The sequence below is a fragment of the Globicephala melas genome, chromosome 19, assembly GCF_963455315.2.
Source record: "Globicephala melas chromosome 19, mGloMel1.2, whole genome shotgun sequence".
NCBI lineage: Eukaryota > Metazoa > Chordata > Mammalia > Artiodactyla > Delphinidae > Globicephala > Globicephala melas.
Window position 1 is genome coordinate 25460642 of NC_083332.1, and position 27333 is coordinate 25487974.

General features: G+C 43.0%; 1 long non-coding RNA gene across 8 annotated transcripts in view; it reads left to right on the forward strand.

The window, feature by feature from the left end:
• Positions 1–26212, forward strand: part of LOC138842422 (uncharacterized) — a 569596-nt gene extending 543384 nt beyond the window's left edge. For all 8 annotated transcript variants that reach the window (XR_011376933.1, XR_011376935.1, XR_011376931.1 and 5 more), the window contains one exon: positions 25952–26212. This is a non-coding gene — a long non-coding RNA (uncharacterized lncRNA). The remainder of the gene's footprint in view (positions 1–25951) is intronic.
• The last annotated feature ends 1121 nt before the right edge of the window (positions 26213–27333 follow it).

The window sequence follows — 27333 nt, forward strand, 5'->3', positions numbered from 1 at the left end:
GGGTTTTAAAGTTGATGCAAAAAGAAAAACCATGGATGGTCAAAATTAATCTTGAAACTCTCTTAGAAAGATGTTGTGCAGGAGATCACCACACACTCCCAGTCAGCCTTCTGTCCAGCACCAGGACAGATCTGCTCCCTCAGTTGTCTTGTGTTCTATTAACCATGTCTCATGGAAAATTGTGTCATTAATTACCAGAGTCACAATCAGTGATGTGAGATGCTCATATCTATAGGCACCTGAGACCAACCTGAGCAGGGAAATAGTTAGTAGGTCCATAGCTCTTTCCCTTGCTTCATTTGGGCAAATACTCCCTGGGAGTCACTGGCACAAGTGTCAATATTATTTGAACTGCTCTCTCTGACTCTCACTGTGGCTTTTGCTCTCTCTCAGTTAAACTTTTAACGTTTAAACTTTTAAAACCTAAACATTTGGGGCTGGACTTCTCTGCCTAGCCCCATACATGAACCTCTGGTCATATTTATGGGAAACCTGCTTTGTCTCTGGAATGTTTGTTAACTGACTGAAAAACTTTTGGGATTGAGGGGACAGAGTCTTCTCCCATCCCATATCCCAAACAGTGGACACACAGGTCAAGGCACAGAGCAGGAGCCCAACTCCTGGCCCAGGAGCTCTCTGAGGTCCTTCTGCAGGCCCCTCTGGAGATCCGTGCTTCACTCACAGCCCAGCTCTGCAGCCGCCTCCCAGGAACACTGCCCAGAAGGTAGGCACATGTGTGGGAGGCTGACTGCTGGACGCTGCTTCCTGCAACGTGAGCTACAGCTGGTGAAGTGACTACACACACTCAAGACTCATCTGGCCAGGCCACTCCCTGTCTCAGTCAGATTTCCCAAAGAAAGGCTCTAAGGAATGAGGCAGGGCTTGGATCATCATCATGCCGCCAGGCTCTGCTGTTAGGGGAGTTCCAGGGGAAAGTGGGATGAAGAAGCTGGGAGGATTTAAGGGCACATTCTCTGAACAGATTTTCCTAACTTGTTTTTAAACAGGTTGGAATAGCTCACTTTTAGTCGCAGTTTAGCTTCCTTCATCCCTCACATTAGAGCTGAACTAAAATGAAAAGAGCAAAATCATTGAACTGGTCAGGGCCTCAGTTTTTCTCTTCTGTAAACTGGGAACAATAACAATATCTCATACTATGTTTCTGAGAACGAAAAAGGATAAGTTAAATGTGTGGCAAGCTGTAAAGTTCACAAATGCTGGTGGGCAAAATCTTACCCTCCAGGAAAGACACAAAAGAGCTGGCAGGAGCCATGCCTCAGAAGGCAGTTGGTGCAGAGCCTAAGAAAACAGACCTGGGCATCAGACAGAGCCGACTCCACCTGCCAAGCAGGAGCCTGGAACATCTGCTCCTGCTTGTGCAGCACCCACCCCCGGCTCCTGGTAACTTTTCTTAGAGACACCCCCTCTTCTGCTCTCAGTCCATGTACTGGGGGATGGCAGGATGTTATAAGATGCCCTGCACCCCAGTCCTAGGATTTTTCAGTTATGTAAGCCAATAAATGGCTTTTCTGGTTAGGCCAGTTGGCGATGGGTTCAAGTTACTGGTAATCAGCAGTCCTCTCTAACACAGCACATTTTCAAAAGTCGTGGCACACGGGGGGGTGCCAAATCAGCCAAGGCCTTGGGCGTCCAGGACTAATTAGCTGTGCTGTGCTAAGCGTAGAGAGTTCCATGAACTTGTCCCACCAGATGTTTTTGAATCCTTCTCAGGCTGACTGGTGGGCTCAGACACAGGGCCACCCATGCTGACATAAGCACTCACCTCCCCTGCTTCTGTCTTTCTCTCAGACAGCCCAAGGGAAGCAATAAAAGTCCAAGGAAAATGTGAACGCAGCATATTCTTAGGTGATTCACACTGGGTCTCCAGAGCTGAGATGTCTCTGACCAAGGAAACCAATGTTCTGAGACTCTTGTCTTATAAGAAAAAAGGTAGCAATTTCAGCAGCTGCAAATATTCCACTAACATGCCAAAGAGTTGCATATGAAAATTTTGAGAACCGTAAACATTTCTGATTGTGAAATGTTCTGCCATTGCTGCAAGATGGAGAGATAGTTTCAGAGCCTAGAATGACCCATAATAGATTGTCTCATTACCTCCTGGGAACCTGGTCCTTTTCAGGTAGAAAACTATTCCATTTTCAACTCTAGCAGTCAGATCTCCTGGGCCACTGGTGCCAATCACAGTAGTTCTGGGTTTTAACATAACAGGCACCACCCTTGGGTTTTTCTCCCTTACCTCTGCTACATTTCATTTCCAGCCTGCTACAAACCAAAGAGAGACCTTTATTAAGTCATGTTTTATAACCATTAAGGTGATTGGAGGGGAAAAATCAGCATTGTCATCTCACTGTGCTTTCATAAACTGTTTCCATTTCTTTCTACCCAGAAGAACTGAATCCTTCAAGCTGAGGAGTTTTAAAGGCCACATAATCACGTTTCAGTGATTTATGTATTTGCCAAAATCACTCCCCGTCAGTCCAGTCTAAACATATGGCAGGGAGAGAACCTGAGCATTTGCACCAAACTGTTCAGACTCTGAAGTTTTCTTCCCAATCATATTTCTCATGCATTACTCCTCTTATCAGGAAGGCAGGTTTGAGAGCTGCAGATAATCCAGGATCCCACACAAAACCACAGAGGCTCACTCTAGGCTTGCTTGATGGCTCAGTCACCAAAACCAGACACTCGAAGATTTCCTTCCATGCCAGGGAAAGTGGACCCACAGTGCCAAGGAGTACAGACTTCAACAAAACTGACATCAACTAGAGTGTCTTGAGTGCACCCTCTTTCTGTGACCCTTTCCTAGATTTCTAGTCTCCCTTTCCTTCCTAGGAGACTAGAATCTTCTCTCCATTCTGTCAGCACAATCACAAGTGGTGAGATCCTACTTCAACTCCTTCTTTCTCACACAGACCCCTGACCAGCAGAGAAGAACATCTACTCCCCCAGGTGCTTCCTCTACCCAGCCCACAAAATAACACACTCAAAACACAGGCAGAACACTCTATGACGTAAATCACAGCAAGATCCTTTCTGACCCACCTCCTAGAGAAATGGAAACAAAAACAAAAATAAACAAATGAGACCTAATGAAACTTAAAATTTTTGCACAGCAAAGGAAAACATAAACAAGAGGAAAAGACAGCCCTCAGGATGGGAGAAAATATTTGCAAATGAAGCAACTGACAAAGGATTAATCTCCAAAATTTATAAGCAGCTCATGCAGCTCAATGTCAAAAGAACAAACAACACAATCCAAAACTGGGCAGAAGATCTAAACGGACATTTCTCCAAAGAAGATACACAGATTGACAACAAACACATGAAAAGATGCTCAACATCACTAATCATTAGAGAAAGACAAATCAAAACTCCAGTGAGGTATCACCTCACACCAGTCAGAATGGCCATCATCAAAAAATCTACAAACAGTACATGCTGGAGAAGGTGTGAAGAAAAGGGAACCCTCTTGCACTGCTGATGGGAATGTGAATTGGCACAGCCACTATGGAGAACAGTATGGAGGTTCCATAAAATACTAAACATAGAACTACCATACAACCCAGCAATCCCACTACTGGGCATATACCCTGAGACAACCATAATTCAAAAACAGTCATGTACCACAATGTTCATTGCAGCTCTATTTACAATAGCCAGGACATGGAAGCAACCTAAGTGTCTATTGATAGATGAATGGATAAAGAAGATGTGGCACATATATACAATGGAATATTTCTCAGCCATAAAAAGAAACAAAATTGAGTCATTTCTAGTGAGGTGGATGGACCTAGAGTCTGTCATACAGAGTGAAGTAAGTCAGAAAGAGAAAGACAAATACCGTATGCTAACACATATATATGGAAACTAAAAATATATATATGGTTCTGAAAAACCTAGGGGCAGGACAGGAATAAAGACACAGACATAGAGAATGAACTTGAGGATATGGGGAGGGGAAAGGGTAAGCTGGGACGAAGTGAGAAAGTGGCATGGACTTATATACACTACCAAATGTAAACTAGATAGCTAGTGGGAAGCAGCCACATAGCACAGGGAGATCAGCTCGGTGCTTTGTGACCACCTAGAGGGGTGGGAAAGGGAGGGTGGGAGTGAGGTGCAAGAGGGAAGAGATATGGGGACATATATATACATATAGCTGATTCACTTTGTTATACAGCAGAAACTAACACACCATTGTAAAGCAATTATACTCCAATAGAGATGTTAAAAATAAACAAAATTTCAAAAAATAAAATAATAAAAGGTTGCCAGAGAAGGAAGCACAGAAGTAAGCCTGCTCGAGTTGCTATCAACTCAAGAGCTTAAGTCAACCTCTAAAGAAGCCAGACTCAGGGGAATGCAAGCCCTCCATTCTTCTTCTTATTTCACGTTAGTAGAGGATCAACCAACATATACCTGCCTGGACCTCACTGCTTAGTCTCCGTGGAAATGATAATGCTTCCTTTGAATGACTCTATTGTTTTCCACCTCAAATTCTGGCTATATTTTGGAGACTGTATGTTTCACGGTTGCAGCAGAGGCTTTGCTCCAACTTCAGCTCTGAGTTCCAGCCTCAGCTCCACTTCTTACTACCTGTGAGACCTTAGGCACATCTCTGAACTTGCCTGAGCTGTGGTATCTGCATCTGTAAAAACTCTCTATCCTAAAAGTGATGGCATATATCCATCTAACAGATGAGTGGATATCCATAGCTTTTGCCTGCCTAGTCTCAATTTTCCCTCTCCTGGTAGCAGTACCTCAGTTTTCTTTTAGAAAAACCATGCCTCCCTACTCTCAGTTTTGGGGAAATGGTGAGGACAAGGTGTGACTCCACTAATTTCTAATTTAGGCATAAGACCCAGGCCTAGCCAATCAGGTTTTCCACCCATCTGGTCACGTGGTTGGTGCAGATGTGGATGCATGACCCAAATGGGTCTAAAGAGAATCAGCCCCAAGATTTTTGTTCTCTGATGTGTCCTGACCTAGGCTCGGTCAGAGTAGGTGCTCTTTCAATGAGATGTAGTCCAAGTCATTCCTGCTGCTGAGCTCACCATTCTGAAATGGCCTTTGAATGTTTCTACTTCATCCTGATACTATTGAAATGGGGATGCAAATACAGCCCCGGGTCATGGGGAGCAACCTAGACCACAGAAGATGTTGAGCCCTCTAGAGACTTTGTAGGTGCCCCGTCCAGTTCCCCACGGTAACCGGGCTTCCTACTGTGCTGAGAGCTTCCTACTGTGAGCACTTGAGAATGTTCACCCAAGAGCTGACTAAGTCATCTCTGGGCCCTAAGCAAGGAAGACAGGAAGTGTTGAGGATCTGCTGCCCTCAGCAAAACCATCAGCCAAGGATAGACAAGACTGAAGGATAAATACCCCAGATTTCTCATAGAGGAATGGAATAAAGAGCTGCGTATCCCTCAGGAGGCATCACTCTGAGGCATGTATTCTATACTTTTTCCAAAGCCCTCAACAGCCTTGAGCCCCAGCTATCCACAGCAGTCCCCTGCTCTTCAGCACACGCTGTACTGTTTCTTCCCTCCTCTATCTCTTTTCTCCCTTCTCAACTGCGCTTTCTGGAATCACCTCCCATATAAGTTACTTGCACTAAAATCCTTGTTTCAGGGTCCATGACTGGGAGAACCCAGCCTAAAATAAGTGCCTTCAGATTCACCCTGCATTGAAACACACAGTGGAATACTAGGTTGGCCCTGATGCGTCATCTTGGTAAACTTCTTGTTTCACAAACTCACTCCAGGACCCAAACATGAAATTCTGTCAAGCTCTTTTACCAACATGTCTTGTACTTTAAAGTCATAGCATCTTACATCTGGAAACTTATCTAACCCATTGAAACTCTTTTTCTCTTGCAGTGATTTTTTTTCAAATGAAATATTATTAACAGGAGGAAATGTTTATTGAGCTCTTTTCTCTTCACTATCTTTGTGCAGAGAACTTTCCACATACTTTGTCAGCTTTCTCAATAATATGATGATGTTGTTCCCATTATTTTACACCAAAAGGAGTTGAAACCTTACATAGACAGCCCCTACTACCACCATATGAAGTGAATAGAATTTGTGACCGAAGACAGAATCCACATGATGGGTGACTTTTGTGGACAGGAACATGCTACTGGAAGACTGTAAGAATATGGAACCCATCTCCCCCAGGAATGGAGACACAGCAGGACAGAACCTTTCTTTGAAACTTTAGAAAATACCCCTTCGTGGGTCATCTGCCAGCCCTCCCTCTCCTTCCTTCAGCCTCACTCTCTCACCAGCATTCCCCAAAGCCCATTTCCAAAGCTCAGTACATGTGTCCACATAGACCCACATCCAAAGGCTTGGCTGTGCCAGTCAACAGGCCCAGGATGTCATACTTACTCTGCATGTGTAATTAGGGGCATATCCTTGGCTCCCAAGGAAAAAGGATACAGCAATATTTTGCTAACAGTTAAAGGAATGTCTTTTGCCTTAATATCCCTCGATTTCTCGGTAATCTTAAATCCCGCCTCCCATGCCTGCTCCTACCAACAGTGTGGTAATGGATATAGCCAATCTCAGGTCTCCCTACTGCTTAAATTCCACCCAATAGCTGACTTTCTCTGCCCGTTATCACTTACGGGCATGGTCATTGTCCAGTGCTTATACTGGCCAATATGTGACAAGAAGCTATTTTAAATGACAGATCTCCAGTTCTGCGATTATAAATTGTGCCTAAGTAAGTTGAGAGAGTCTTCAGGTCAGGGACTAGACATCAGCGTGATGTGTTGCCATCAGCACCCTCAGCTGCACTTGGGATCTGCATACAGGACCAATGAGGACTGTGCAGCAATTGTGAGAAAACGCAGCTTGACATAAGATGTTGGTCATCTGCTGCAGCCACCACAATGTGGGCCCCTTTTTGCTGATGTGAATAATGGACCAGTGGTTAAAAGGGCTTTTTGCTGAGAAATAATGTTTCTCCTCCTGGACAGTGGCTGGGATTTTTACTTTTGCTTTTGGAAATCTCATAAAGGAAACATAAACCTGTCTTCAGTCATTCAGCTAATATTTATTGAACTCTGTCAAGCACAGTTATATGTGCTGTGAAGTCATGGATTCATGGATGGTGATCCTGCTCTCATGCAGTTTGAATGCTAACTAGGGAAGATGGACAATAAGCAAATAAAAAGATTATTTCACATTGCCTTAAGTGCTCTAAAGAAAATTAAACAGGATAATGAAAAACAGGGTGCAATGGGATGGGGGGAGTGGTGTGAATTATGAACTGGCCAGGAAGGTTCTCTCTGAAGAGGCAACTCTGTAGGTGAGACCAAAATGATTGGAACTAGTTATGAAGGCCATTGTCTGCCCTCCAACATCACGTTCAACTCTGTATGTTCATTAGTCACACACACTGATTCCCCTCACAGGAGCACATCTCCTTGAGGGCAAAGATTCTTCCAGACTGTCTCTCTCTATCACAACCCAAACAAGAGAGAGCAGAGGGTTGGGTGATGTTATGCACTGAAAGAACAAATAATGGTGAGTTGAATGTGTGTCCACATGAATGAAAGAATGAATACATGAATAAAAAAGTCCTGATACTTAGCAGCTCTACAGATAGGAAACAGAATAATTCAAAACCTTTTCTATAGCTATAAATAAGCTTTAAGTCCCTATGGATATTTGTACTTTAAGTAATCAGAAAAGGGATGTAAGAAACAAGTAAAAGACCCAGTCACGTTAAAACAATTAACAGAGCAATCCCAAGACAAAATCCAAAAGAGGCCAGCTCTCCCCTTCGACTCAGTCAGACGGGTTTATAGAATGCACTCAGAAACTGCAATATGCCTCCTACAGGAAACCTGATAGGAGCCCTCATCCTGAGCCCCACCATCCTTAGCACTCACTGAACACCAAAGGTACATATTTGAGCACATACATCTGTATCTCATCACCCTATCGAAGACTGCAGTGATTTTTAAACACAAGAACAAAGCCCCCTCCCCCAGGGAGGCCCAGCACACCCTCTGTGGGCAGTCGATGATGCCTGCCCTCCATACTGCATCTGGAGTTTGTCGAATGCTACATGGAGTCAGGTGTGCAGAGAACTTAAAGCCATTTTCTGATATTCACCACTTTTCTGAGACTTTCCAATCCTTCCCCCCCCAGTTGTGAGGTTCTGCTTCTGATGTCACTGTCCCTCCTCTTATATGTCTTATAACGACATGGCTTGCAGCCAGCTCCACGGAAAAAGGACACCTTCACTCCTGACCTGACCTCTGTGTGCTGTCTGCTTAGGACATGGAAGCGGGTATGTGTTCCAGGCCCTGGTGGTAGAGAGAGCCCATGGATGTGCAAATAGCACAGCGCCAACCAGGGTCAAGGCAGGAGTCACCCTGTTCTTGGGAAAAAGCCAGTCATGTTTCCAAATCACACTCTCCATCCATAGCTGGAATTATTGAGGCTTGGTGAGTTTGCAGAATTTGTTTTATTCATTTGACACACTCCCATACTCTGTGGCAAACACTGCTCTTAGCAATTTATAAATATTAGCTAATTTAATTCTCATAACAATCCTACAAGGTAGGTACTATTGTTATCTTCATTTTGCAAATGGAGAACTGAGGCCCAGCTAAGTTAAGTCACCCACCCATGGTCATTCAGCTAGTAAGTGGCAGACCCTGGATTTGAACCCAGTCTGTCTGTGTTCTTAACTCCATATGATTCTGACTATATAAATAAAGGGCAAAACTCCTGGGTGTAGGACCTAAGACCCAGAAGTTGACTGTCCCTCCTTCTCTCCATTCCCCTCCAAAAGCTCTGTTAGTCTAGGACATTTTGATGCCCAAGAGAACAACAAAGAGCTCTATGACACTAATTAGCCCAGAGGTCACTGTAGCACTGTCTGGCTTTGGAGGCAGGTTGCTTTCCCTTGGGCCTCTCTGAATCTGTCTCCTTGTTTGTACAGGTAACTTACAAATCCTGTGTGGGATAACTAGGATATATTCCACAGAGGTGTTAATGGGATTTCACCAAGATAACACGTGTAAAGTGCTTAAGGCAAGGCCTGGGATCTAGTTAAGTGCTCCATTAGCTGCTGTTGCTGTTTGTCTGTATCCTTCTAAACAAGGGTTCTTAATCTGGTAGTCTATGTAATTTACCATGCATAAAAATAACCAGGAGAGTTTGGTAAATGCACATTCCTGAGTCCCACTCCTGAAATAGTGATTTGGTAGGTTTCAGAGGGGCCCAGGAATCCAAACAGGATCCTGATACAGTAGTTCTCAGATTCTGAGGCATCCATGACCTCAAAGAATGTTATAACAATTTGCATTTAAGTTCTCTGACACTATCAGAAGTATCCATTGCAGAAGTAGTCAATGGGCTTTGGCCTCCTTAAAAGAAGTACAAATGGCAAGGGAAATCAGTGGCAGTGGGAGTTAGTGGAATGGTCTCTAACAGCTGTTCACTTTGCTCTTTCTATAAGCACAGACACTTCCCAGGCAGTCCCTGGGTTGACTGCAATAGTGATTAATGCTGAATGCCTCCTAGGAGAAAGCCACGTTCCTAAATGCTTTTTATATATTTCCATTGAGTTCTCCCAACTACTGTCTATTATTATCTCATTTTATAGATGAGAGAAATGAGGCTTTAGGGGTTCTCCAAGGTCATCCAATCAGATTAAGTTTTAATTCTTGCTCCATCACCTACTGTTCAATTCTGAAGCCTAATGCTCTCAATTGGTATGCCACCAGGTGTTAAAATTGGTGCATGAGGAGGGACCCAACATTTCCAGCCATGCCATATATCTGCACCATATGATCCTCCCAGAAATAACTTGAATATGGGCTCTTGACTCAGTTATTGTCCCCAAAACAAACCCCAGTATAACTCAGTTTTTAAAGAATTGAAGGAAGATGACATATAATAGAAGGTGTGTATACAGAGTCTATTAATGTGTTTGGTTCTTAACAAATATAAAAAAGTAGATAGTCAATGAGTGCTGTCCTTCAGAGATGTCACCGTGAGAACTTGTTCCAAAGGTGTGGCCTTTTTACGTGATATGTTAGGACCTCTTCTCTTGACAGATTCCAGGCCAGCTTTTAGCCTCATAAAGAAACCAATATATTATTCCATAGTTAATTCTTCTGTTAAATCAAACACAATATTATTCAGTTTAGATAACCTCATTTTTGATTGTTTCTCAATATTAAATCCTCTCTCAAAAGGTGCACATTTATCTTCAAGGATCAAAGGCCCAAAAATGACCAATAGGCAGTGATGTACTTAAGTTTGATGCTAAATCTGTTAGAATGTTTTGGGCTACAAATAAGAGAGAACCCAAATCATGTAGCTTAAACAGTAAGGGAACTGCTGTCTTATGCCACGAGCAGAATGGGGCAGGGCACTTTCTAAGTTGTATAATTCAAATGAATTATAGTATTATCAAGGACCTGTGTTCTCTCCACCTTAATATTCTGCCATTCTCATTTTATTGGAGTTGACTTCAGCTGGCTCCCTTTTTCATGCCAAGATGGCTGTATCTGCTTCAGGCATCACAATGCTCACACTCCAATGCTCAAGGATGTCACACTCCATTGCTCAAGGACCTATTTCTTTAATATGTCTGTTCTTAAGAGCCAAGAAGCCCTTTTCTAGATGCCTGCCAGCCACCATCATTCTTTCACACCCCACTGTCCATATGTATAACCCCTGCCCTTCTTAAGCCTGACACTAGCAAAGGGAATGGAATTAGCATGATTGCCCTAGACTAGTGAAGTTCATTCAGTGGAAACAGCAAAAGGATTCCTTCCCCAAGTAAATGACGTTATGGAGAAAAATAAGCACCTAAACAAACCTGAAAATGAAGATGCGGAAATTATAAGGGTATTGATAGACCACCTGTAGTGTCTGCTATAAGAGCCAATGATAGATTATGCAACACTTCAGAACTTATAAACCTTTAAAGAAGACATGCTTGGGTATTTAAGTTCTGGGGAGTTTCTTTTAAAATCAAAATTACTTTATGGCTACACACAGAAAAGTTCCAGTAGTCATCAAAATGAAAGACCATGATTCAGTAAGGATTATAAGGTTGTAAAAATAGAAACTGTGGCCAATTTAAACAGAAACAAAAAAAGATCTATTGAGACTACATGATGAAGCTCACAAAACTGAGGCTGAAAATCCATGATGTACGCAGAGCCCACTCACCGGCCTGGGAAGGGCAGTGCTTCTTGACTGAGAGCCCCACCAAGACTGCCCTTAAGGAAAAAAAAAAAAGACTGCCCTTAAGGACTGAGATGTGATTCCTCAAAACGAAAGCATGATATTGTTGCACAAGAAGGGAACTTGGAGGCCAGGAGTCCCCATGTAACAAATATGGATAGTACAAACACCAAGGATCCTTGTCTGAGAGGGCAGATCCTGCAGATGCTAACAGCAGATCTATCCTTGGAGCTAGAGATGTTAAGACTGACCAGACCTCTTTTTAGCCCCAGAGACTCACCATCAGTCCTCTGGAAATCCTGCTTAGTAGATGCCGTTGCCCCCCCAGGGTACCCCTTTATCAGGCCTGTGAGCTCTCCTTTGGAGAACTATCTTATCCAACAGGATTCACCTCATTTAAAAATGCTGGAGCAGTCACACCCTGTCCCTGGGTGCATTAATCTGCATTCTGTGAAAAGCCAGAAGTGAAAGATCTCTCTAAACATTTGCTCCCAAAGAAGAGGAAAATAGAGTCTATCGTTTTCTCTAAGAATCAATGAGGTAAATAAAATATTTACAATCCTGTGGAGATGTTTCCACATTCCAAATAACATGAAAGAGGCTAAAAGCTAACATTTTGGCCCATTTGCCCAGCACTGAATGGAGTAATCAAGTAACCATCACTTCGGGAGGTAACCCAGAAGACTGTCACACAAAACTCATCTGGTAACCATAGCAACCTGTATACATTTCACCACAACTTTGACTAAATGGTTATTTGAATAAGATTTTTTTAAATTATGGGATTCACCTTAACTTTAAGAAGCAAACAAGACATCTTACCTTAGAAAATAGGCCTTCAAGGGCTTCCCTGCTGGCGCAGTGGCTGAGAGTCTGCCTGCCGATGCAGGGGACACGGGTTCGCGCCCCGGTCCAGGAAGATCCCACATGCCGCGGAGCGGTTGGGCCCGTGAGCCATGGCCACTGGGCCTGTGCGTCCGGAGCCTGTGCTCCGCAACGGGAGAGGCCACAACAGTGAGAGGCCCGCGTTCTGCAAAAAAAAAAAAAAAAAGCTTACGAAGGAACCCAAGAAGTTAGTTTTTATGAACTGGACCTCCAAGGACAGACATTTTTTGGAAGTAAAAGTAGGACAAGGGAATTACCTGTTACCTGACCCATAACATCTCAAAAGTACAAAGCATTTTAGCACATGCTGAGAGAGCCTCGCTTGTTAAGCACCCCAGGAAACCAATAGAGTCCTCTAACTTCAGTTTCCCTCTCCTCAGGGTAAAAATTCAACTATTTTGGCATCTAAAATGAACATCCTGAATTATCCACCTGGAGCATTCAAGTTATTAATTTTCCAGAGGAAAAATAATTCCCAGTGCTCTTGCTGCAATGATAAAGAAGTCTGTTTTTTCAGCTGGAATGGATTCCATAAAAGTTTGATGTTTCTGCCTTGGCTAATGGAATGAGAGGGCAGTGGTTCTGTCTGCCAGTTAAGTAAGGCACCACTGCTACCATCACTTACTTTGAATCAGAGCCAGGCCTTGGAGATCCCCTAAGGCTGCTTGCCGAGGCCCGGAATAAATGATTTCCCCTCTTTATTTTCTATGCCAAGGAGGGAGAATGCAGCACATTCTTTTAACATTTGTCACTGAAGCACAGTCCCCTCCAGGAATAATATGTGGTAGTAGCAAGGACCTAGTGTTTCCAATTAATCAGGGCCAGGATTACTCACACAAGAAATGAAAGGGGAATTTTAATATTTGGAAATCAAGTAAAAGCAGTAGCCAAGTCTAATTAAAATACACTTTCTGCTTTTAATTTACATAGCAAGCTCCATTTTATCAGTCACCTTAATTCTTACTGCATTTCTTTTGGTCCCAGGAACTACCCTAGGCAAAAGTGCCCAGGAGTTTATACTTGCACTAGGTGATTTCTTCCCAATGCCCTCATGTGAAGCCTGAAGGCAAGACTCGTCAAAAGCAATGAGAGTCTGTGGTGAGTCTGCCTGGCTGGTGGCCATGTTCTCTTTCTTCTTGGGTTTAAGCAAGGCCTTGAATTCTTTATCCATGCCCTAGATTACACCCTGGTGTCTTATGTGTCAAGCACTGTTCTTTATTCCCAGATGTAGCACCCAGAACTCTGCTATTGGCTTCAAGATGCAAACCTGATAGCTTCAGCCAGGGCACAGCTCTGTGAATAGTCAGTGGGTTGAAGCAGACTTTTACCTTGAATGCAGTATTTGTCTCACCTTCGTTCTGGTCAGGGCTGGAGCAGTCCAGCTTGGGCCCTCGGGATTGCAGCCAAGAGGATCCAACTGAGAGATAAACTAATACACAAGATGTCATCCTGAGCAAACTAAGCATAGACAGGATTTGTTGTGGTTAATTAGTTTTATTACTTCATAAAATAAAAGCCTAGGCCCCTGGTTTTCAGGGAAATAATTACAATTGCAAATGAAGTGACATCACTGAAAGAGAAGGTCTTCAATGCAAAAGTAACTATAGATCCCACAGCATCACCACTGCAGTTCAAGCCCTGCCCAGGCCCAGCTCTTGGCACTTGGAAGCCCTGTTATCTCCCCAGGATGCCAACACACACATGGTGGATGACACATTACACACCTCCATTAGCCTTTGTCTCTCTGTGAGCTCACAAAAGATGTCTCAGAAGGTCAAATCTTTTATATGGCCCTGGACCGGATAACCTGGTATATCCTGGTTGACCCACCAGGCCTCAAAACACAACAAGTATCCATAAATGTGTGCAGATGGGAGCATTGGGAAGATATAGAAATTTCAGTCACATATAGACAAGGCCACAGGCAGGGTCATTTCCCGTGTGACCTACTGAAGATTCCTGAACTTTCAGGATGGTAACGGGTAAAAGAAGACAGACAAGAAGGAAAGAATAAGCTCCCCTTCTGTTGCTGAGTAAATTAGACATTTAAAAAATACTCTAACTATAAATACTTGGAGTACATGAAGTTAAATAACTAGCTTAAGATGAGTTTTTATTTTTCAAATGATGCTTTTTTTTTTAACAACCTTTTTGGAGTATAATTGTTTTACAATGGTGTGTTAGTTTCTGCTTTATAACAAAGTGAATCAGTTATACATATACACATGTTCCCATATCTCTTCTCTCCTGCATCTCCCTCCCTCCCACCCTCCCTATCCCACCCCTCTAGTCGGTCACAAACCACCTAGCTGATCTCCCTGTGCTACGCAGCTTCTTCCCACTAGCTATCCACTTTATGCTTGGTAGTGTATATATGTCCATGCCACTCTCTCACCTCGTCACAGCCTACCCCACCCCCTCCCCATATCCTCAAGTCCATGCTCTAGTAGGTCTGTGTCTTTATTCCCGTCTTACCCCTAGGTTCTTCATGACCTTTTTTTTTTTCTTAGATTCCATATATATGTGTTAACATACGGTATTTGTTTTTCTCTTTCTGACTTACTTCGCTCTGTCTGACAGACTCTAGGTCCATCCACCTCACCACAAATAACTCAATTTCGTTTCTTTTTATGGCTGAGTACTATTCCATTGTATATATGTGCCACATCTTCTTTATCTATTAATCTGTCAAAGGACACTTAGGTTACTTCCATGTCCTGGTTATTGTAAATAGTGCAGCAGTGAACATCGTGGTACCTGTCTCTTTTTGAATTATGTTTTTCTCAGGGTATATGCCCAGTAGCGGGATTGCTGGGTGGTATGGTAGTTCTATTTTCAGTTTTTTAAGGAACCTCCATACTGTTCTCCATAGTGGCTGTATCAATTTACATTCCCACCAACAGTGCAAGAGTGTTCCCTTTTCTCCACACCCTCTCCAGCATTTATTGTTTCTAGATTTTTTGATGATGGCCATTCTGACCAGTGTGATCTTTTAGACTAACCATGAGTACAAAGAAAGCAACAGCTATGGACATCTATTTATGTCTATATACCCATGAGTAACTATGTCTGTATGACTATAGATGGATATATACCCATTTCCATCTCTATATATCTGTGTGAACCCTCTTCTCAATTAAAATTAGTATTACTGCCACCAGGCACATCTCCTTTAACAATGCCTGTGTTTGCGAGTATACAGGCATGGTCATGTGCTCTGTAGGGAGCACATCCCCACGATGGGTTATCATTTAAAATGTGTCTTTGTCATCTGTTTCTCTGAGTCTTAAGAGTAGCTCCTTTGCTCTGTATCTAGGTTCAGCCCCAACCTAGTTTCACTTCTTGTTTTAAGCAGTAACATCAAACCCTTGGACAATTCCTTTGCTGTCACAAAGACCCACAAGTTGTAGACTGTAGTTTTAACAGCCCAGCAAACATCTTAACCCATCTTGACCAGATCAGAGCAGAACTGGTTTGGTAGAAAAAGTCAGTCAGGGAGAAAAAGCTGTATTGACCACAGCCCCTGGTTAGAGAAAACCCCGTATCATTCATTTGAATGTAAAACAGGAGGAAATAGGGACACTGACATTCAGTATCCCCATGTATGGGAAAAGGCCCTTGACTTTGACCTCTGTCTTCCCCAGACAGGGAGCAACTCCCTTGCCACCCCCACTTTTGTAATTAGAAGTGCCTCTCCCAGCACAAGATTGCTTAGGCTGCCTGAGCCCATTATCTAAGGCCTTAGATCTGACGTTCTCCCAAAGCAAAGATTCATGAACCTTCCCTGTGCCCCAAACCCACTGGCCTCCTAGCACCATGTCCCCAGTGGCTGCTATTTTATAGCATTGTAGAAACCTTTGTCTCCTTGGCCTGTCTGCTCCATCCAAATAGACAGCAACCAAGGCCGGGGGAAAGGGGTTGTGACCTTCTCAGGATGTGCCTTCATGGTACACAGCCTTTGGGGTTGAGCTCTGGGAATCATAGCACCTCAAATCCTGCCTGCACCAAGGAGCAATAGAGAGACAGGACAGATGAGATTTACTCTTGACAAGTAGTGTCTCAGAGACTTCCCATTAGAGAATATGTCTTCGAGGGGAAAATGAAAAAGCCTAGACTTGGAGATTCAAGTTTAAAATTTGACTATGTTGAAGAATGTTGGGAAAGCTCACTATCTCTGTTTCCTCGTACCACTCATTGTGATTACACTCATTACCCTGGAGCAGCCAATTTTATCCTCTTAACCTTTCAGTGTCTGGACCCAGTTCTCCTCAGGGATTTCAGAGTGCTGTGGTCAAACTAACGAGGTGATGTTTGTTGCAGCGGCCAAAGATCTCAGTCTTTGTCTCTGTCTGTGTTTTCATAGATCTCAGTCCTTTTCTGCCCTGTCCCTGCTGTGCAGCTCAGCTGCAGTCTCTCCCTAGCCTGGGAATGTCTTGCTCAGCAAGCTCCCATCCATCCCTGTCAAGTGGAGGTGGCAGACTGGTCCTCTGGTATTGAGCTTTATACCAAAACCATTTCTTTCTTCACACTCTCTGGATACAACAATTTGAATTAATTTCAATAGCTTGTACTTCCTGGGCTCTGCTGACTGCCTGTAAATCAGAATGCTGTGAGGAGAGGAGAGACAGCTTTCCTGAAATCAAGATAAATTTCATCTATGGTTTCACCTTTGTTTACACGTTTAATAATGCACTCCCTATACCTGATTGCACAGGCCACACTGCAGCATCCATCACCTATAACTCTGCCATCGCCCATTCGATTTACAAACAAATTCCACATCTTGACTTTGCAAAGTGGCCTGTGTACTGCTCCATGTGCTGGACCTTAGAGAAGCCTCCTCCCAAAGGCTGGCTTTTCCCAGGTGACACCCATCCTTCCTGCTTTGCCATTTCCCTCTTCCTCAAATCATGTTTCATGTCTCAGACATGAGAGGTGTTCATGACATGAAATCCCTTTCCAGGGTACCTCTGAACCCCATCTAGAAAGCTCTTTGGTGCCTCTGTCAACTCAACACATTCACCTCTATGGGTTTGGGCCCTATTCCAGAACATGTAGAGAAGTATCGAGTAATGACACTGGAGAGGTGGAACCGTACTTATGAGGTCTGGGAAGTACTGCAGGCAATTACCTACACAAAAACATACACAAGCACACACACAAGCAACCACATAAAGTCACACACACACACACACAGAGGAACAAACACATACAACCTCCACTGACTCCTTGAGAAATTTTGCTTTTGTGATAGGATGACATTCTTCTTCTGGGTCTCTTTATAAGAGATATTTGTCTACTCTCAGGAATCAGTCTGGTTCTTTTTTTCTGACAAGTTGGTAAGAAGGTATAATTCCTCCCCATGCATGTTTGTATTGTTTTACTCACAGGCCTTCTAAGCCACCTCTTTTCCAGTCATTGCTAATTTGGCAGCTCTTCTATTATTTCATTAATTTAAATTTAAAAAAATAATAAGACAATGTTTTCTTATCCTTTCTAAAAATAAATTTATTATTTATTTTTGGTTGCGTTGGTCTTTGTTGCTGAACATGGGCTTTCTCTAGTTGTGGCAAGCAGGGAGCTACTCTTCGTTGCAGTGCGCAGGCTTCTTATTGCAGTGGCTTCTCTTGTTGCAGAGCATGGGCTCTAGGTGTGCAGGCTTCAGTAGTTGTGGCTCATGGACTCTAGAGCACAGGCTCAGTAGTTGTGGCACACAGGCTTAGATGCTCCGTGGCATGTGGGATCTTCCCAGACCAGGGCTTGAACCTGTGTCCCCGGTATTGGCAGGCGGATTCTTTACCACTGCGTCACCAGGGAAGTCCCTAAGACAATGTTTAATACTTGAAAATAGAAAAATGAGTAGGTGATTTTTCTCTCTGGGCTGTTTGCTTCAAAGTGCTAGCCCACATCATCCAGGAAAGAAGAGCTGAGAACCTTTCGGTTCAAAGTTCTCTGGACCCTGTCCTCACTGATGACAACGAAGGGCAGCTCCAACCACAGAGAGGAGAACAGGCCCAGAGTCCTCTCAATCCCTCTATACATATGCAGGGCCTTGCTCTGTAACGCAGCTCATGAGCCTGAAAAATTGCCCTGTTCCCTCGGTCAACCAAGCCTGGCCCAGAGTCGGGGTGGGTGTATGCAGGGCATGGGGCAGGGGTACAAATGAGGCAAAGAAACCTGGGCAATGAGGGAGCACTTCCTAACATGTGTCTTCTACCGGTTTATTCATTCACTCAACAAATACTGATTGAGTACCAACCATGTGCAGGACTGGTCTGAGCACTGGGAACAAAAGAATAAATAAGGCAGTGAGGTGCCTTGTCCTCGGGGTTTGTATTCAAGTGGATGTGGGGACAGAAAGCAAGGAGCAGACAATAAATAAGCAAGTAAATAAGGCATTTTTCGATGACCACAAAGTCTAGGAAGATAATTAGAAGGCAGTGGGGGTAGTCATGGGGAAAGAGACTGCTTTTATTGGATACTCAAGGAGGGCCTCTCTGTATTGAGATCTGAATGAAGAGAAGGGATCCAGGTATGTGAAGCAAGAAAGTTCCAGGAGGAAAGAAGAGCAAGGATAAAAACCCTGAGTCAGGAATATATGTCAAATGGTTTTGCCCAAACCCATTCAGCCCAAATGCCACCTCATTCAGGGGGTCTGTGAGGGATATGGCAGGCCCCTTCCTTTGAGGTCTGTGAGGCACTGGGCCTCCCTGTCGCCTCCCTCACCTCTTCTAGATGGCAGCCACTATAATTGACACCAGCTATTCAATAGAGATTTACTGAGTGAATGGATCAATGACAGCATTGGCCCGGAGTGACATGTTTGATACTTAATTGGAGATTATGACAATTTTAACTTTGGAGCACCCTCCCACTTACAGTTTAATTTAAGGTTATAGTTCACCCTTATTAATAGATTGTGAGGTAAAAATCAATTTTGTTTTGGAAATTCCTCTGCACCTTTAGGGGATAATGAGATACTGGTGGTTGTGTCTTGTAGCCAAAGTCAGTGTTACATTAGTCTCACTGATCTAAACTGACAGGATGTCTGGTATGTGTAGACATGACTCCAACACTGCTAAATAGGTTTCACAGCAACTTCAAAAAGAAAAGAGTAGGTGATCACCAGTGGAAATGGCACAGTATAGATCTCTGAAAGTTCACTCCTCCATAAAAGCAATTAAAAAACTGACAAAAATTGTCAGAATTAACTTTTTCAGAACTTTGAAAATTAACCAAAGGCTTAGAGCAAGCACCCCAGGGAGTGTTTATGCAATAGAAACAGCTGAATCTCAGTAAGAACAAGGAGCAGGGTAGCATTTTAATTTACCTTAGTCCCATCCTCCTCTCCAGCTCAGTGGTAGCCTTGAAATAGCAGTCTGCATTCCTGGTACTGAAGGGAGCAGAACAGACCTCATTCCCAAAGAATTGCCATTCTTTGACCTGTCTGCTGGTTCCCTGGAAGATCCAATTGGAAAGGCCTGTCTTTATCAGTGGCCCAATGTGAAAGCCTTGTGAGAGGGAAAACATTTGGCTAAAACATTTACGGGCAAGTGTTTTAAGAGTTCCGCTGCCTGTGGTGATGGGAAACAGCTGAGGCAAACAATAGGCTAACCAAAAATCTTAAAAGGAAAAGCTGAGGGTTTTGAAAAGCTCAACCATACTCTTGGGAATCTAGAAGACCCTGCGAATCTGCCTCAGAAGGCTGTGCTCAAGCCCAGGAAACCCAAGAAGGCCCATGCCCTCTTCTCTGGCTGAGCTTGACACTCTGCACAAGTGGGAAGAAAAGGTCAAGGCAGACTTGTGAGCTGTCTGGATGAGCACTGAAGGTGTGCCCAAAACACAGCACCTGCAAAAGACTAGGAGACTTTTTGCTTCCAGGCATTTAAGGAAATCTCTGTCCATAATTAGCTGACCACTAAACTGAGTAGAGACTTAAGTGGCCACACACAACAGAAAATACACACTGTATAGAATTAGTTCAGGAAAAAACACTAAACAAACAACAGCTACAGCAAGCCACGGCAATAATAAATCCTAAAGTGAGGGGAGAATCTGATTTCTAGTATTGCCACATTACATTCTATTATTTAAAGTGTCCACATTTTACCAAAAAAAATTGTTAGATATGCAAAGAGACAAGGAAGTATGGCCCATGCACAAGAAAAAAAATCAATCAATAAAGACTGTTCCTTGGAAACTCAATATTGGACTTATTAAACAAAGACTTTAAATCAGTGTGAACTCAGGTTTGGCTACTCACCACTCAAAAGCCAATAATCAAGGGGTGAGTGTCAGCAGAAAGGAAAGATGTTTTATTCAGAAAAGCCAGCAATCTGGGGAGAAGGAGGATTCACATCTGGAGACCAATTCCAAAGATTCTGCTCAGCCATGACAATTTTTAAAGGGAAAAAGGGGAAACAATCTCAGTTAATCATTAAGGTAGGAGGTCATATTCTTCATCATTTTTCTATTGTGTGCAGACCTGCTGAATTCTCCTGATCTTCCTTTGGAGGTTATCTTGCCCACATGGTCCACCTGCAAATTTGCTAAGAGGGGAAGATGGGAATAGAGAGTCAGTCATTCTTTAACTACTTAATTCTTCATTCTTACTCCTTTTAATCCAGGAAAGGAATCAACTGGTTAGGCAAGGCATTCTGTACATTCAGTAGAGTAGAAGTCATGAGTTAGGTCAAATGTTACCTACTGATCTCATTTTTATAATTAAGGTTTAAGGGGAGCAGAAATAGGCAAACAGGAAAGGGGCAAATGAGCTGCTTACAAATCTCCACTTGTCAGACATCATTCCATTCCCATGGGATTAGGGGTGAAGGTCTGTCTTCTGTAAATTCTTCATGCTGACCTAAGATGCTATATTTTCAGAGTGGAAGATGTCGACATGGGCCTATAGCATCTCTTTGCTGACAATTTTAGTTGCCTGCTTACATATATGGGCAGACCAAGCTACAATTATTCTAATGTCCACAAAGATATAGATTATTATGAGCTATAGTGTAATCCCATTCTTTCATCAGACACTGAGTCTGTGACTCTATTATCCTAATCATTAGCTGCTTGGGCCTGCTCTTTTGTGACTCAGGGAGGCCTGGGAGACTTCACCTTTTCTACAAACAAGAGGCAGGGGATGTGGAGGGGACTTTCTACTTGGTGGGTATTTGGGGGGGATGCTGCAGGATCCTGGTCAGTTCCATCAGGAATTTCAAATATAATTTAAAAACCTAAAGGAAATCATGTCAAAGAATTAAAGTATAAGAATGATATCTCATCAAATAGAGAATATCAATAAAGACAAATAATGAAAAGGAACAAGTAGAAATTATGGAGTTGAAAAGTAAAATAATTGAAAGGGAAAATTCACTAGGGGGGCTCAACAGCAGATTTGGACAGGCAGAGAAAGAATCAGCACACTTGAACATAAATCAACTGAGATAACCCAGTCTGAGAAACAGAAAAGAAAAATGAAGAAAAAGGAACAGAACCTCAGAGATCTGTGGGACACTATCGGGTATAGGTTTGTTTTGGACTGATGCAAGTGTTCTGCATTTAGACAATAGTGATGGTTGCACACCTGTGTGAAAATGCTTAATTGTACACTTCAAAATGATGAATGTTATGGTATCTAAATTATATCTCAATAAAAAGTAAATTAATTTTTAGAAAGAAAGGAGCAAATAGTTTGACTTTACAACACCTGCAAATGCTGAAACATATCACAGCAGATGTGTCCTTTCCTCCTCTAACCAGAGGGTTTCTGGTTTGTAAACTTGTACAACTGATTCCTAGCTCCTTATGGTTTTTGGTGTTTTTTCTTTCTTTTCTGCCTTCTTGAGAAATATGTGGGAAAATACAAAAGGAAATATATCAGGAATAATGGCAATTATACTTTGTATTAACTTAGCATTTTGCAGTTGTATGGTTCCTTCACCTTTATTGATTAACTTAATTCTTCTTGTGAGAAAGGTGCATTGTCCTTTGTTCAAGGCAAGGAGCAGAAGCTCAGAGAGGTGGCTTGACTGGCCCAGGATCACACAGCTGGTAAATTGTTTAGCAGGGACCTCTCCAGGCACACTGACTTCACAGGTTAATGGGGTCTTGTCACATCCCATTTTGATAAGGCAGAGTAAGGAGATTAAGTTACTTTTCAAAGCACAGCAGATTGTGCCAGGAATGCTGGTTCTAGATCTGTATGGACCCAAGAGCCATGCCCAAACTGGAGGAAAGATTGATGGTACCTGTGGGATGCAGTCTGTACCACAAAAGACAGACTGGGCTCCAGAAAAAGTGGAGTCAAACTTGAAAGTGAGACTCACCTTGGCCTACAGGTTTGCACTAGCAGTCATGTGTATCTCCTTCAATCACCAGTGCTCTCTGCAGAATCCAATTCTTTCCATGACAACAGGGGCATAATGTTAAACAGGATATTAAAATGACTTGATAATTATCTAACCCAGGAAGTAGAAGGAATCCCCCGTGTCTCATAACAGCCAGCTCCCAAGGTTTATTGAGAGAAAGGTGGGTGTCTCATTAATTATGTGGCTATCATGCCTGCATTTCCAAAAGAGAGATTTCCAGCCCCTCCTCTCCTCAAAACCAACGTGAGCACCGGACAGTGCCTTAGAGTTGAGTTGTGTCACTTGGCAACTTCATTTAGACAGAAAGTTTGAGAGTTCTTGGGGTTCCAGAATCACAAAGCATCTGGGGTCCCCTACACAAATGGCAACTCTCTTCTAGGTTTGGAGTGAAAGTAATCTTTCCCATTGGAAAAGAATTTTCACAGTAGCAAAGTGCTGCTTAACATGGCAAGAAACGGTATCCTCTCAGTCTTAGAAAGGCACAATTTCATTCCTGCTCTCTCTAACACAAATCCAAACAGGGGCCTGGCAAAATTACATGGTGCAACAGTGCCACCAAGTGGCCAAGAGATTAAAATAGCCAAAGCTTGAAGAAATCACTTCCAAGAGTGAACTTGTGGTGAAAGAGTTTAGATGAGAATCATTCATACCACTCCAATTGTCTTCTGTCCAAGTAGACATATCTAAATTCCACATTTTTTAACTCTTCCTTTCTCAGATCACTCTTTCCGTAAGTTTTCCTCAAGAAGCTATGTGCAGTATCACTTCAAGGCCTTTCCACTTGCTTATCCTTTACTTGGAATGCTCTTCCCTCAGAATTTTGAATAATGAATCATTCTTGTCATTCAGATACTGGCTGAAAATCCACCTCCTCTGCAACCTTTCTTCCATTCACTCCATCTAAAGTAGCCATCCCACCCCACAAGTCACTCTCTTATAAGACACAAATTTAATTTTTATTCATAGCCCTTCTCACGCTCTGAAATTGCTTTACTTATTCATTTATTTACTGGTTGCTTATTTGCCTTCTTCACACACACACCCCAGAATGAAATTTCATGAAAGCAGGGTCTTGTCTATCTTCTACACCATCCCCCCATCCAGAACAATGCCTGGACCAGAGGGGCCGCCAATGCAACACATGCTGCTTGGAAGGACAGATGGATGGATGGATGGATGGGTGGATGGATGGATGGATGGATGGAACGATGGACAGATGAATGAATGGATGGGTGGATGAATGGATGGGAGGATGAAAGGAAATACAGACAAGGGAAGAAAAAGGCCAGTGTTTTACACTGAAGGACCAAGTAGTACTGTCTCCATTAGCAATTCCATGATTCTGTTTTTCAAGATTCAGTGACTTTGAATGAAAGGACAGTTTGTATTTTCCATTCTTATTTAAAGAACACCTGCAATCAGTTAATTTGGCTTTAAAAAACACTCATGTCTTCTACCAAGATGCAGAGTTACCCCAGGTATTGTACACAGGCTGTGTTTTCCTTTAAATTCCTTCTATGCTCATAAAGCTGCTATTGACACAAGAAGTCTTTAAATGATTCTTTCCTGTGTAAATTGAGAGCACTTGTGCTAAAATATAGAGGATCTCTGGCAACAGAAAAAAAATGCACATTTGCCTACTGAATATGGCAATTTCGTAGAATAGAAGGCCTCCCTCACAACCTTTTGCTGATATGTCTGTGGGTTGAACTTGCAGATGTGGGCTCATCAAAGTACCCTGTCAACAATGGGCATCCATTTAAATAAAATCATAAACTACAGGCAAAGCTAGTGTTTTGTGGGGACGTTTTCTCTCCAGGAGAAGTAAAATTAAGCTACTGTTGTTGTGGAATTATGTCCTCATTCACATATAAATAGTTTTGGTAGGTCACGATGGAGGTGACATTGCTAAGGAACTCTGCAGTGACTCCTCAAATTGTCACACCACTATCTTAAAAGGCAGGCAGGTAGTCTACAGCAACTGCGTGGAAACCTTCAAGATACTACTTAGATCTTCAGCTGATTCAGATAATTAAATGGGAAAATTTGCCCTCTGATGCAGGTAAAGATGATGGAATTTTTTGGCAGTGAATTGTGTGGCAAATTTGGGTGAAACCTCCCTCCCAAAGTGGCTAGTAACTAAGAGGAAACTCATTTAGACTTGGTACCATGCAGAGTTTTCGGAAAGGTTTGGGAAAAGTGATGCAAACTTGAAAAGATGGTATTTATAGCCCTAGGGCTGGAGAAGTATGCCCTCTTACCCAACTACAGCCAATCTGGCTTCACTGCCCACACTCATAAATTTCTCTTTAGCTTACATCCAAAACCATAGCATCTGCCTATTCTCCACTGCTCCCCATGTAAATATGAACTCTGAAAATACTTTCCCTTCATGTCATAGTTCAGCTGCTCTTAGTATTCATGTGTTCATTCTTTCACTCAACAAATATTTGCTAAGTGCCCGCCTATTACTGTGCCAGAGGAGGGAGGCGATACTGAAATGATACCCTGCCCTCAGGGTCTGGAGAAGTTACAATTTGTAAAGAAGTTACAAGTTACAAGGAGGAGCGTGACTGAAAAAGAAAATTTAAAGCATAGCAGTTAAGAGCTCTAGCAATTTATTACTACATGTGTTTGGCAAGTTACTTAACCTCTCTAAGCCTCAGTTTCCTCATCTATAAAATGAGGGTGATAGCAGAACCTACCACTTAGGGATGCTATATTCCACATAAATGCTTAAGGACATGTCCCCACTAGAGTAAGCACCTAATAAACTGGGAACTTCAAGGTTCAGTGTGGAGAGGAGTGTTTCCAGGCACCCATGGTCACACGGCTGAAGAGTAAGGTCAGAAATGCTACGTGGATGCCTGGCATTTTGAGTGAGACATTTCCTGGCTCCAGAAATGTTTCCTCAATTTTTAGATGAGGAAGGTAGGTTAGAGTTGATCCCAACCAGCTCTTACTTTCTATTGTTTCATCAGGCTCATGAAGACATGAGTGAGATTTGGACTTGCAAACATAGAGGGAAGGAATATTCCCAGGGGAGACTAGAAGAGAGTATTCTTTAATTAGAAAAATCACCCTTGTTGACCACTATCCCCAGAACATTTAGTTCAGCAATAGCTTCCTGTGTGCCCATGGTTTGTCCAGGAGAGATGTTCAAAATACTTAACAACCAGGTATTGAAACTGAGCAGGACCATGTGGGGCTCCTGGGCACAAAAGTCTTTCTGTGTCCCCCATTTCTTAATTACAGGAAACAGGCTTCATTCAGCCCCCATGATCTTCCCTGGGCTCCAAGGGGCAGGTTCAAATATTTGCTAATCAGGGAATGGAGGGGATGCAGAGACAAGGGAGAAACAGTCAAGAAACAATACTGCAACCTTGGGGCAGGGTCCTGGTTCCTCCTCAAGGGATACACATAACAATATCTTTGAGTTGTTTTGCAGATACTGAAACACCCACCAGGTGGGAGAAGTTAATGGTGTGCTGCCCACAAGCATGAAGACCCCAGACCAGTTGGAACCAGAAGGCTGATATTGCTGACTCCCACTTACCTCACCATGAATCCATCAGAAGAATGATTGAACAAGCTGATCACACCCTCTTTGAACTGTTACTATAAAACTCCTCACTACTGCCTCCAGGTTGAGACACACAGTTTTGAGAGCATTAGTCCACTGTGGCTCCCTTTGCCTGGCAAAGCAATAAAGCTGTTCTTTTCTGCTTCATCCAAAACTCCATCTCCGAGATTTAATTCAGTGTTGGGGTACAAAGGCTGGATTCAGTATGAGCTGCCACCATCTACAGGAATGGATTCTGGTCAAGGGCTGGAGCATTAGCTAATAGTGGATTTGGGAGAGGTTCTTAGGGAGGAGCAGGTGTAGCCTAGACAAGAAGGGGAGGAGGCACTTTGGTAGCTCAAGGAAACAGCCTATTATGAATCAGCATGGAGAAATTTCAATACCCACCCTCCTATGTGTCAGAGTTGAATAAGACCCATCCTCTGTCCTCAAGGGTCTCTCAAGCAAGTAATGCTCTCATGACTGGTAAGTTCAGCAGTGCGAATTATGACAAGGTCCAGTGGAGCCAGCCAGCCCACAAGAGGCAGGGATCAGCTCTCTCCAAGATGTCAAGGAAGTGGGATCAGGCACACCAGCTGAGGTGAAGTGGTTCCTCTCCAGGCCCACCAGCTATGGTCTGAGGACAAGGGATGAAAATTTTCCTCTGTGTGGCACCAAGTGGCAGACTGAGCATCAGAGGTCTAGCTATCACAAACACAAGTGCAGGATGGCAAATAGAAGGAAGGCTGAGAATGTGTCGGGAGGTCTAGGACATGGAAGGTCCTCCCATGTCAGAACTACCCTGTCTTAGTCTTTTCAGGCTGTTACTACAAAATATCATAAACTGGGTGACTGATAAACAGCAGAAATTTATTTTTCACAGTTGTGGAAGCTGAAAGTCCAAGATGAGGGTTCCAACACATTCAGCTTCTGACGAGGTCCTGCTTCCTGGCTGCAGACTGCAGACCAGACTGCAGACATCTCATCACATCCTCACATAGATGCAGAGAACAAGTAAACTCTCTCTTGTCTCTTCTTATGAGGACACTAATCCCATTCATGAGGACTCCACCCTCACTTCTAATACCATCATATTGGGGTTAGGATTTCAACATAGGAATTTTTTCAATAACATATCCTTACCCCCTCTAATAACAATAATCAGAAGAGACACTAACCATAAACAACCAATACATACCAGCTGAAAATGGGCCCTCATATCTAACATTGATGAAATATCTACTATGGGCCTGATGCTGTGGCAATGC